The sequence below is a fragment of the Haliaeetus albicilla genome, chromosome 11, assembly GCF_947461875.1.
Source record: "Haliaeetus albicilla chromosome 11, bHalAlb1.1, whole genome shotgun sequence".
Lineage (NCBI taxonomy): Eukaryota > Metazoa > Chordata > Aves > Accipitriformes > Accipitridae > Haliaeetus > Haliaeetus albicilla.
In genome coordinates, this window is record NC_091493.1 from 10,635,268 (window position 1) to 10,648,135 (window position 12,868).

The following is a 12,868-nucleotide window of genomic DNA, read 5'->3' on the forward strand; positions in this document are numbered from 1 at the left end:
ATACTATTTCTTAGAGGATTGGTCTCTATTTTAGTCAACACAGCACACAACAGATAGCAGAAGGTATGGTTTGCCAGGAGTGAAATAAGAATTGTTTGAAAGTAACATTTACAATTGAAATTGATGGGTTTTGCAGCCCTGGCTGTCTGGCTGAATATTATACCCGAGATCTTAACAGCCTGGAATCACAGCATCAGAGACTGCAAACCAGGTTTTTTCTTGCTTTAATACTCCATTGACAATCAGAAGTTGTTGACATAAACAAAGTGCATATTGTTTAAATAACAAACATGAAAGCTTTTATGAACTAGAGAATGCTAGTCTCCTGTAATGCTTTTGTTTGCATTTCAGTTAACAAAATCAACTTTATCCTCTTTCACTTTGGAAGACTGGTTATGGAAATCCGTATTGTTAAAATATGTTTGAATGCTTAATCCTTTGTGAAAGATGTTGGTGGATGAAGCCCCGATTCAAAGGAATTAAGAATTGCCTCTCAAGTTTGTTGGTACAAATGAAATTGGCATTGTTCATCAGAAAAGTCCTGGAGTACATTGGCTGGTATTTTTCAATGCACTATGGATTTCCTAAAAGAAAAACTAAAGAAATCACTGGTTATGCTGGATGCTAAAAAAATGTATGTATGATACCTTTTCTTAGTCATCTTTCACAGACCTCAAGATTATTCATGGTACCCACTGGCTGTAGACATCCAGTGCAAAAAGTCACTGTTGTATAGCTCATCCCAGAGGAATCTCAATGGGAAAATAGGTCAGAATAACAAATACTTCTGTTTTAATTAATTTGTCCCATCTTGAGCACATTTGAACAATTTTTGAAAACACTGTTTTTAAAAAAAGAAGGTATTTTTCCAGTCCTTTTGGTCTGTCTTCTAGTTAAATGATTTGGTTTATGAATAATGTAGTTCTTCCAAAATGCTGGAGTTGTTAAAATCACATGTTCTATATGGTGTTGAGGTGCCTGCCCATATGGCAGTCGTGTTAAATGTATAGTCATGCAGTGCCAGACAAGTGCCAGCTTATGGAGTTGTGGCAAAACCTGCACAGACAAAATCTGCATATCCTGGAGTATCTTCTGGAGGCATTGTTACTTGGTGCTGGTGTGGGAGCAGTGGACACCTTAAAGGAGCAAGAGATGTCCAGAGATGTGAGGAGCATCCAAGGGATATTGGCAGTTGACATGAGAACAGTTTGCAATTGCTGCCATAAACCCTCAGCACTGCCATAGAATCTGATTTAGATAAACCTTTCTTCTAATTAACAAGCTGAAGATTTTGTGCTGTTTGTCTTTATTATTTATTGTCTAGTCTTGTCAATGTCGGCAAGATAATGCCTAAGTTATCTGTTCTACTTTATCTCTTCTGTTTTTTCTTTGAAAGTCAGTAGGCTGAAGGTAAGAGTATTTTGAAATACTTGTAAGGTAGAGCCTCTGCACATCATTGATAACAGATTTTCTGATTTCAGAAGGAGTATTATATTGCTGTCATCTGACTCGCTGAGTTAAAATCATCATGGAATTTGTAAAAGCTTATCTTGATTTCTTTTGTTTTGTCTTACCAGTTTTTCAGATAAGCTGGTGTTTGTCTTTAATTTAGTAAAGGAAAACTAACTGGCTGTCTAAATGTATGCTTTTAGATTGTTTGAGTATTAACTTTTTGAACAGAGTGTATGCTATATATTCATCCAAGGTTTATATAGTCTCCATTAGCACTGTGACAGTTATATAAATAAAAGTAACATTGGGCTATATTAGCAGAAATTGGGCTTCTTCCTCATGTGACAAATACCTCATGAAGATAACAGAGGAGAAGGAAGGAAAAAAGAAGCCAATGTCCTTCACTGTTCTGTTCCCCCTGTATACTTTACGCCTCATCTACCAGTGAACCCATACGTGTAGTGCAAGTCCATTAGTGTTATTTAGTTTTAGGTTTAATTTATTCTTGTTTATTACATGGCTAATTCAGTGAAGGTTATTCTAAGTCAAAGAAATTAATGGGCCTGTTAACTATAAGAAAAAAGATATCTTATTTGGCAAAACATTGTACTCATCACCTTTTTTTCTCTGAGTGGAGAATCAGAATATAGCACACTGTCTCAGGACTTAAATTTTAAAGTAATTCTTAATGTTTTGAAAATTAGGGCCTAGTTGTATGTGTAGGTTCTGCAAAATATATAAGGTAAGAGAAAACCTCTTTCAAATAGTATATGAGGTTCAAGAACTAAACAAAAAAAAGGAACACCAGGTGCCCTGTGTTAATACCAACTTTGGATTGTTTGTTTTTTTCATGCTGGTGTAAGTCAGCACCTGAGACATCAAGTAAGGAATAAAAGCATTTGAGGAGGGCAATAAATTTTATATTGCAGGAAGAGAGAAAATCACAGATACAGAAATGGGATAACCAGAGATGATGAATGCTAAAATCTCAATAGGTAAGCTGAAGAGTTGAGATAATAAGGGTAGTTTTGTGACTTATCAAAAAAGCAGAAGATTATGCATTGGGGAATGATAGTGCAATGTTTAAAGTATGGGTATGAAAGTTTCACACAGACTGAGTTTTCTACTTGTTTCAGCTTACTGTGTGAGCCAAAATTACTTAATCTTTCCTAGCCTCAATTCCCATAAGAAAAACAGTTGATAATTTATTCCCTACTTCTTAAAGGTATGGGGAGGACAAATACATTAAGTATCGTTTGTAACTCAGATGGTTATGCAAACTTGTATGGTCCTTGGATCTGAAAGAATGTAGGTTAGAAATTACAGAGCATGGACAGTACTTATTCTCAATGAGAAGCTAATGGAATTTGCTTTTCTAATAAACTGATAAAGTTTTTCATTCCTGCCAAACTTAGATTTTCTCAAGAAATACAGGAAAATCTTAGGTTGTCTTCTAAGTGATAAGTAAAATACTTGTCTTGAATGTTTATCCTTTATCAGAGCATATTAAATTTACTCAGTGTTTTTCCTTATTAGGAACAGAAACAGTGAGGTCTAATGGAACTACAATCTATTCACATTACTTTGAAGATAATGAAAAAATGTAAGTTATGTAGGATTTTCCAGGTTCTGTTTGATTAAAAGAATCCAGAGAAATTAGTGTTAGAGAAATAAGCAGAAGTTCTCTTGGACTAACAAGTACTTTCTGCTTTAATGTGTCAGTTTGGATAAAAGGAATGATTGTCAAATACATTACATGTGTTTTTCTAGCTGATTTTATTTCAATTATTTCCACACTATGTGCTTAATGTGTCTGAAAAAAATCAGTCTTTCAGCAAGTCTTCATCCAGCTGATTGGATGTTGACAGGTGAAGAGAAGGTAATATAACTTGACTTGTGACTATATTTGGTTATAAAACTTTCTAAAATGCCAAGTAAGTTGAAGTTACTCAGCAAACAAAGGAAATAGATACTGGAATTGGCATGAGTTCTTTGGGAATGTGCCGGTGTAGATATGACTGTGCCTTCTTGCTGAGAATGTCAGATCAACTTTTTTAAAGCACTGTAATTCCTTGAGCTTTGTCTGTGCTTGCTTTTTTCTATTTTGTTTTCCCATCCTAGGTTATAAGAGAATATAAAATCTGAAGATGAGATGGATCAAGGTGACTTTATCAGATCTTTAACTGCATGGACTGCTAATTCTAATTGACCTGTTGGGAGTACAGACATTGCAGTTTAGCTATTCCCCAGTCTTCCTGTGTACAGTAGTGTAACCCCCAATTGACAGAGCTCTTACTTCTCAGGCATGAGACTTTCATTCCCACAGTAGAATAATCAGTCAAGATCAACCCCCTTATTACATCAATGCTTGTAAAGCGCTACTAATCCTAAATATCAATGACAAACTTTCTTCCAGTAGTACTGCTCTTGACATCCAATTGTTGACCTGAGTAGTCAGATTTCCTTCTTAGGATAATAGGATTAGACTATTCTTGAGTTATCATGAGTACTGGTATTAGTATGAAGCGTGGTGGCAAATTTCTATCATGGAGCCTGGAACCAGACTAGAAATCTAATGTAATGTGGAAAACCCTAGATAACTCCTAAATAGGAACAGCTTCAGTCCCTGCTTAACTGTATTTTGATTCATATAAAGTGAGCAGTTGAATAGGTCAAAACCCATTCTTTCAAAGTATCAAGATTTTTCCCCACCTCTTTCTAAAATACTAATGTTGTCTGCAAGAGTGAGATTTTCTGTTTTTTTGAAAGATAAGTTTGAGTCAAGACATTTTTTTATGGTCTTTCACTTTATGGTGTTTACAGTCTTAAGCTGGGCTGTGATTGGGGAGGGAAGAACTTTTCATAACACCACCATTCTATATGGCAGTACAGTACAAGTGGCTTTGCATTGCTCAGCAGTGGAGGATACCACTGATGCACAGCCTCTCTCTCCATTTTTACATGCTCAGTGAAAATCTCAGTTGCCCACTAAACAGTGTGGCATTTTAGGGTTTCTTGGAGAATGGTATATGCATAGAGTAACTTTCAAGATCAGGGCTTCACACTTAAAAACTACCTGGATTTAAAATGTAAGTACGTGTATTCTAAACACTGGGTTTCCCAAGTTAAAGGATAGGCATAGGTAAAGGGACTTGACAGCTGGTTCCCATTTGGGATTAGAATTTTAACTTCCTTGAGAGCTGGTAGAGTAAAACTTATTTGCCAGACTGAGAAAGGGGCATCAAGTAACATCATAATGTATAACAGAATTAAGAACTGTGTAATCATACTGTGTGGTTCTTAATTCTTTTATACATTATGATGTTACCTCTTCCCTCTTCTATATTTGTCTTTTTTAACGAGGAATACAATTTAAATGGACACTGCTTTGGATGTTTTTCTTCCCAGCTTCATCAAATCAAGTACTTGCACTTGCTTATTTTGTGAAGATTAAAGCCTTCTATCCATGCCCTGTCACTTAGTAATTTACTCTTGCTGTGATCTGACTATTCAGTTTTCTGCAAGGTTTTTATGTTGGCAGCTGCAGTTTACAATATATTATATAATATATTGTAATGTCATACAAGTTCCTGTTGAGAAAAGCTTTCAGTTAACATGTTAGTATTTTGGGTCTCAAGTGTCACTGAATACTTTGTATTTAATGGATGACTACTGACTTTATTTTGGGGAAGATGCCTTCGATTATTTTTTTTTTAGTCTGATTTCCATACCATAAACTGAATCTCCATTTGTTGCTTTTTAGGTTAAGCTGTCATATTTGTCAGCACAAACAGTTTGTTTTTATGTATGTTTATTTCTTAGATTTTTCTTAGTTGCAGTGTTTCATAATGGTTAACATGAAGTGTTGCCATATTTCATTTAATTTTTGCTGTTACAAGCTTATGGCTCCTATACTGCCATTAGTTTTAGCTGCAAGATAAAGGTTTATATATGTAGTGTAAACATCAGTACAGCTCTTGCAATGAGATGTCAAGTAACTCAGAACATTAGCTAAGATGGAGCAAACTGTACTGCTCTTTGAATTCCTTTCTCTCTGGTCAGTTGTAAAGGTTACTAATCTCTGGAGAAAGAGAATAGGTCACATGTTTAATGTAATAGCTTTTTGTTTTTCTGCTTTATCTGCTAATTTTAAAATCTTTTAAAGTAAGCTCATATAAACAGGTCTTAATGTGAAATCTATGGGAAGGACAAAACTAATGTGTATTTAGTCATTATCTGTTACATGCTCAATACTACAACAGCTGATTATTTATATTCCATGTGCTTCCTAACACAAGCAAGTAAAATCTGGAGTTATTCAAATTGTTAGCTAAATACATAGAATAGTGTGATATGGAGTGGATAGCAAGTTCCCTGTATTTCTTCACCTTCCTGCAGTAGTCATAATTTATTTTACCTCTAATTTTCCTATTTCAGGTCTTTACGGAAGGTAAAATTCACCTGTGTGCACATGAAGCTGAAATATCATGAGTCATACATAGTTGTAACTGTCTTTCTGTACAAGTGTATCAGTTGGCAAAGAATAAGGGCAGGTTACAAAAGGCTATTCAGATCTACTTTAGTACCAAACTCATTTGTGTATTGGGGCATTAAACTGAACTCTTCTTAAAAAGATACATTTCTAACATTGACACTGCCATTTCTGTTCTATATGAAAACTTCCTACTAGTGTTTTAAAAATATTTTTCTGAAGACTACTGTGATTTTAGCTTTGTATAGCAGCTCATATGGTTGTGTGGATAAAAATTATGCTAGTACACTAGTAGCCACATTGGCCTTGTGTACACTATCAGTCATACTGTTTCTATCCTAGTAAAGGTCAGGTATAGAACTTGCAACATTTGGCAGACAGGAAAAAAAAAATGTATTTGCAAACAGGATTATAGTTCCAGTACACAGTATTAAGTAAACTGAGCTGAGCATTTGTTAAATCTAGTCTTTCCTCATTATATTGAATTATACTCGGAGGCAATTTATAGTTGTACTTCAGCTTGGAGCAGCTTCTGCATGAATACAAATGGATGAATAGATAAACTTCTTTAGTTTCCATCCTTAACTCTTCATACTTCAGGAGGTTTGAAAGTTACACAACTTAAAATTTCATGGTTCCCTCATGTTTTTGTATTGTTGGTTTTGTCAACATAGTTTGGTGTTAAGATTGATCATCTAGAGTACCAGCTTCTCAAGAAAGGTGTTTTCCTTTCAGTGGTTTGCTGGTGTGTGTGAACATGTTCAGTCTGCATATATGTGGCTGGACTTTCTCCCAAAGCACATGATGAAAGAGTTAGGATGGTCAGAATATTCCCAGGTGTAAAAAGGGTGAGGGGGAAATAAATGATGTTGAAGACTTCTCAGATTAGCTGTGAGTCAGGCAGATAGGACTGATCTCAACCCCTTAGAGTAATACACCTTAAAAATGAGGACTATGTAGTACTGCAAGCAACAAAATATTTTGTAAAAGTTATTGAATTAAAGGCAACTAAGTGAAGGTACACAGCAATAGTTACATTAGCATGGTACAGAAAATAATTGAGGTATTGCCTCTAATGTAAAAACAGTGAAGAAAATGATGCATCTTTACTGAGAGCAAAGGTGCAGGAAGGTTTTTATCAGTGGTTATGCTGCTATGCACTACTGCTATGCTCTATGACACAACAGTAGAGGGAGACCCAAGATGATTTGTAACACTATACCTTGAGTTTTTTGATTTTTGCTTGAGGTGTTTTCAGACAGCTGAATTACTATGGAAAAGGGTAGATAGATGTACAGGCCATAGAAATCAAGGTTTCAAGCATTTTATTCACAGATTTTGTTCAATTGTGATGATTTCATTTAACTTTTATGGGCGTAGTAGGATAGAAATTGTGATCTACAATTTTTTTGAAGTATAATCAATCAAATTATTTTGAATAACTAGTCTAAGTGCATTGCTGCCTTAAAGTCTGAGAGAAGTTATCCCTTTGAAATAGGGAAATTTGCATCTAAAAGGCACCTTTGGCTCAGTCAGCTGTGTTGATAGTTACTCAGTGTCACCTGTTCTCTGTTAAAGCTTAACCAGTTTGCTAAACTAACATCTATCTAAACCATTGAAATGTAAAGGCTTATATATTAAAAATGGAATGCTAATTTTCTTTCTGTATCATTTCTTAATTTTTTGCTGGGTAAATGCTGAAAGACTTAAAACTTTCTTTCTGTTTGCACAAGTTTCACTGTAGTTTTTACTAACTTAAAATAGTCTGAAATTTTTATCTTGATTTTTCTGTAGGGCTCTAGTAAATTAACAACTTTACTCCTTAGCCATAATACCTGTGAAAGAGCATTTGCTTGGCTGACATTCATACAGTTCTATAAAGAAGTTGGTAGATATGTTGCTTCTGTAGCCACAATAAAGAGTAAGTGTGTGCAATGAACCGTCTGTGATCTTTGTAGTGCTATTCACTATTGTACAGAGCCAGCTTGGCCCAAGTCTGAAGGTTATATTTCCTTAAGGGAGCTTTATCTCTGGAAGAAAATCTTAAACCTCTGCACTTCTAGACAGAAGAGCCTATCTTTTTCAGTTGTTAAGGCTGAAATGTATTCTTGGGGGGAGGTGTATAGTGTGTGCAATAGGAAGCTCTTAAAATAACCTGGAAATTTCTTTGCGTTTTCAAGAACAGAAATACTAGATATTTGGATGTAAAAGTCAGTACTGTCATGTAGTTAACATCTGTCCAGGGTTTTATTTAAAATACAATGCTTGCATCAGAAGCATGTGTTATGAACTTTTCTTTTGAGACTTTAGATTTATAGAAACTTTGTGTGAAGCTAGTATATCAGATCACCAGTTATTCTGAACCTCACTAATACACACTAATGATACCACATGAAGGATGTAGTTGCATACTACAGAAACAGATAAAATGCGCAGAATGTGGCTTGGGTGGGGAAAGAATAGAAGAGGTCTGGTGCCGTAGGTCCAGTCCTGTCAAAGAGTACTTGCTGTTGTTTCTGTTTACAGGAAGGTTAAATATTTGCTCTTCTGGAGAGATCCTGCATCAACAGTGAGGAGGTAAATGAACTCCTGATTGAGCTATTGGTCTAAAGAGGTCTTGTGGACTTGTATGCCATCTGGCTTCTTCTGAAGCTGCTTGTGTAGTTTCTAGTTTTGCACACACAGCCTTGGAGCATGTCTTTAGTGATGACTTGTGTGCTCCTAGTATGAGTGGGTGGCTGGTGCTTTTAGTTAACGGGCATCTAACTTGAATTATTTAGTGATGCTGACAAATGGAAAAAATACCCCACTTGCCTTAAATGCAAGAGGAAGTGTGGCTTTTCTAACATAGCCACTTGTGGTGGAGAGTGAAAGGCATTTTACTAACACTAGTAGATTACTGATTTATCCCACTTAAGTAGACTTACAAATGATACCTTTTCAACATCCAGTCTCCCATAGTACAAAAGCACAAGCATAGCACAGTCTTACCTATGGCTGTTGTCCAAAACATTGATGATACCCCGTTTTTGTCTATGAATCTGCAGTCAGCATCCAGTTTTTTGCTAGAAAACTTCATCTTTTTTGAGTGAAGCTTTTGTAGAGGTGAGAAAATACTAGTGGTGGCTTTGTATTTTAAATAATTTTTTCTACCATCGCGTGGAAGCCACATACAATATGGGAGAGTAAATTCTCTTTCCCAAGCCCCTAAAGCAACTGCAATTGAGAGGAGCAGCCTTTGATTATGGCTGTGTGCTATAATCAGTTAATCCCAGTGATGTATGTAGTTGTTGTGTAAGGTGGATTCCAGTAACTTTCAAAATGTGAAATACCAGTTCACATGATTTGAACCTAAATAAGAATTTTTTTTTAGAAATACACTGGATTTGTGCAGGAAGATATACTTGATTAATATTGCAATGCCTGTTGCACAATATCATAGTGATGTTCTGGCATTTGTATTACTATGTCAAGCTGAAAGGTATTTGCTGTTCTAGAAACAGATTTTACAGAAATCCATTAAATCAAAGCTCAGTGAATTGTTACTCAGTTTAGAAAAAAGTCCTATTTTCCTGATTGGCCAAAAAAATTCAGCTTAAGAAAACAGACAAGACTTTTGCAAGAAGAAAATAAAAGCTGATGCTAGCCTTGAGATCTTGGGTTTTTTATCTTCTGATCCTAATAAATCAAATCTACAGGCAGTTAATCTGATGGAAATAAAGCTATTATGATCATGTTTCTTTGACTAGTTGCCTCACTTTCATTTTAGGTCCTGTATTTTTTTATCGACCTCAGATTATCAGAAGATTTAAGTCCTAAAATAGATTTCCATTGGTAATGATACCTATGGATAATTTTCTGCAGACTTAACTGCTGTCGTGATGTCATTCTAATATTGTGAGTTCTTTGAATATGCTGAAATATCTGGAAGAATATCTTTCTTGACAGAAGGTATAGCAGTTTAGTTGTTTAAGTAATTCTCAAAAATAAGGGTTTGGAGAATGAGTGTTCTTACACAAAAGTGCTGTGCGTGTTTTGTTGGTTTTTGACCTTTTACCTTTATCTTTTTCCTACACAAAAGGTCACTGTTCTTCTGAACTTTTAACTTCTTTTGTTTGTAACAGCCACTTTATGTTCATATCTCCTTAATTATGTGTTTTTATGTATTGCAAAATAAAAATCAATAAATAGCATGTTCTTAAAAGGACATCTTGCAAGGCACAAAGTCAGTGAGGAAAGAATTATCAAGTTAATCACAAAAGCCTACTACCTTTACTCCAATTTTCAAACACAATGAAGCCCATCTCTGGCTAAATTGAAAATGTATTATCAGTGTTCAGATTTGTGCATCATTTGGTTCCAAAAAATAATCATTCTAAAGTAAAATGGCTGATTCAACTGCTGAGTAGATGCCTCCCTATGATCCAAGCTTGTATTTAAGGAAGAAATGTCCTTATTTCAGTTCAAGGAAAATGTTTCCCTCTTAGAGCACAGCTTTAGAAACCACAGGCCTTGATCCTGCAGGCAAGTAGGTATGCACTAAATGTTAACAATGCTATCTGACTGCTTGCCTTAGTTATTGCTTGCCTTATTTATTTTAATAGTTCAGTAAAAGTTATGAAGAACAACTTAGTGTTGCTAGCCTTTTATTCAGTATTTTGATTTAACTTTTGAAAAGTGTCAGATTGTATGGAACTTCTCAAAACACTCATTTTTGGTTTAAATTACTGATATCGCTGCTTTATGCTTCAGGAGTATTTAGGAAGGTTTCTATTGCAATGCCTAAATGATAGGTGTTTCATATTCAAAAAAGTGTTTTGTTACTGAGAGCACTGCAGATAGGTGAGGAAAAAAGTTTGGGTACATGTTGTTTTATGGCCATATATGTTGCTGAATACAGCTTTTATATATTTGTAAACTAGCTGTACCTGTCTTGAGACCAAATGGTATTGTAGTCCTCTGGTAATAGCCAGTGACAAGAACTAAATACTGAATGGATTAGTATTGCTGCTATTTAATATAAATAATAAGTGCTAAAAGAAATTACTTTATGGTCCATAATCTATATTCAGATAGCATTTAGAGGTAACTTCATACTAATTATTATAGGTACTGCTGTAGGCAAATAAAAGCTTGGGATTTTAATAAATTTAGATATTGACTAGCAGGATTCTTGCTTATACCACTGTGTCTGGTCGACAGCTGCCTCTGTGCACTGTATTCCAGAAAATTAACTTTATTATGTGAGCCAAATAACAGTCTTGGAGTAAAATTACATTTGGTTAAACATGTCGGTTATAGATAGGACTATAGTCTTTGCCTGAAACATTGTATTAAAATTTAGATAAAAGGTATTTGGTGATTGTTACCATCTCCAAAGGATGATTAAAAAAAGACTTGTAATTACCTATCCTATCCATTTTCCCAGTTGCCCATATGTACCATACTTTTTCCCCCATGGGTGTTCTCTTGGCTTCTTGTTAGGTCCCACTAGCCTAGTCTAAAGCAATCTGCTTAAATCTCCATTCACTTACAGGTATAATCTTCTTTTAAGCCCACATGATACATCCCTTAATCTTATGTAGAATATAAAATTGCTTCAGCTATGAGTTGCTTAGCTTGATTCTTCTGGCAGTTTTTATTTTACATTGGGTTCCTCTTAATACATATATATTTGGACCAAGCTTCTTATTGATTTGGTGGATAGGTGCTGTTGCTGGTGTATTGATTCACTTGCAGTGCCAGCATGCGTTGTTGGCATAAACATCATCCTTTTCTTGCACAGGTTGCAAGCAAACATGTAATGTGTTCATCGCTTCATCCTGGAGTTGTTTCAGATTCTAAGTGTATGAAACTGTTACTACGCTGCTTGCTGTTTTTTTCAGTTTTTCCAAGGTTGTTGTACAGCTACACTACCTGGCTTTTAAGAAGATAAAGTTGAACTTTGGAGGAATATTTAAGCAGCATGATAAAAGTGCCAGAAGAGTTTCCTATGGTGTAATCAGAATTCTGCATCCAGAGGTTTATTTCTGTTTCCTTTGGTTAGCCAGTGTCTTAGTAGGTTTTCTGCTCTACCATAATATGGAATGAACTGTTGTAAAAAAAAAAACCAACACCAAAACAACCAAACAACCCTACAGCTTGAATTGAACTGAAAGTAAATACTCTGAAAATGGCTACTAATAACTCAGTTTCTCCTGTTGTAAGGTCAGTGAAACAGTCCTTTAATTTTGTTTATACTACACATAGAAGTGTAAAATCAAGTGTGCAAATGAGGGAGGGGAGAGCTCACAGTAGAAGTTAAAATTTAGAATTTAAAGAATATCTTACTTTATGTGTTTGTTATCTACAGGGTCAGCGTTTCAGCGGGTAAAGGACAATATAATTGCTTTTGCATATTGCACAAATCAAGTTATTAACTACTTACAGGTTAGGATGTTCATCAACCTGTACCAGATCAAAACTGCAATTTAAAAGAATATCCTGGTTTTACCCCAAAAAACTTCAGTGTTGGGGTTGTAGGAGAATTCCAGAGGGGAAGAGTGACACTTTTGCATTATATTGTTCTAATGCTTTGTCTTCTGATGCACTGCTGTCTGTTTTTGCTGTAATTTTATTTATAGCTTGAAGCTGTACGATATAGCAGACATAAACTGTTAACCCAGAGGTGGAATTAGTGTGATTTACTTTCAGTGTATAGGGCTTAAGTAAAGACTTGATGAAACTATGTTTGGATATAACTTTTAAAAGCAGGGATTTAGGCATCTGACTAGCATTAATATTCAGGAGTGATAGGAAGCTGAAGCTGTCACCCTCTTTAATTTACTTTGGCCTAATGCTTAAGTGATTATCATGGTGAGTGAATACTATTAATGATTAGTGAAATATGGAAGAAAAGTAATGAATACTTCTAAAGCATTTTAA

The 12,868-nt window shown here is 35.1% G+C and overlaps 1 protein-coding gene across 11 annotated transcripts in view; it reads left to right on the forward strand.

The window, feature by feature from the left end:
* The window catches only part of SHLD2 (shieldin complex subunit 2), a 43,966-nt gene that overhangs the window by 6,743 nt on the left and 24,355 nt on the right, over positions 1-12,868 (forward strand). For 5 of the 11 annotated variants that reach the window (XM_069796109.1, XM_069796108.1, XM_069796119.1 and 2 more), the window contains exon 3: positions 2,989-3,055. The exons of 4 other annotated variants lie outside the window; for them this stretch is intronic. The gene's annotated coding sequence lies outside the window, so the exon portion shown is untranslated. Of the gene's footprint in view, positions 1-2,988; positions 3,056-3,573; positions 3,615-8,470; positions 8,522-12,868 lie in introns of all 11 variants that reach the window. 2 more of the 11 variants (XM_069796112.1, XM_069796113.1) reach the window with 2 other exon arrangements.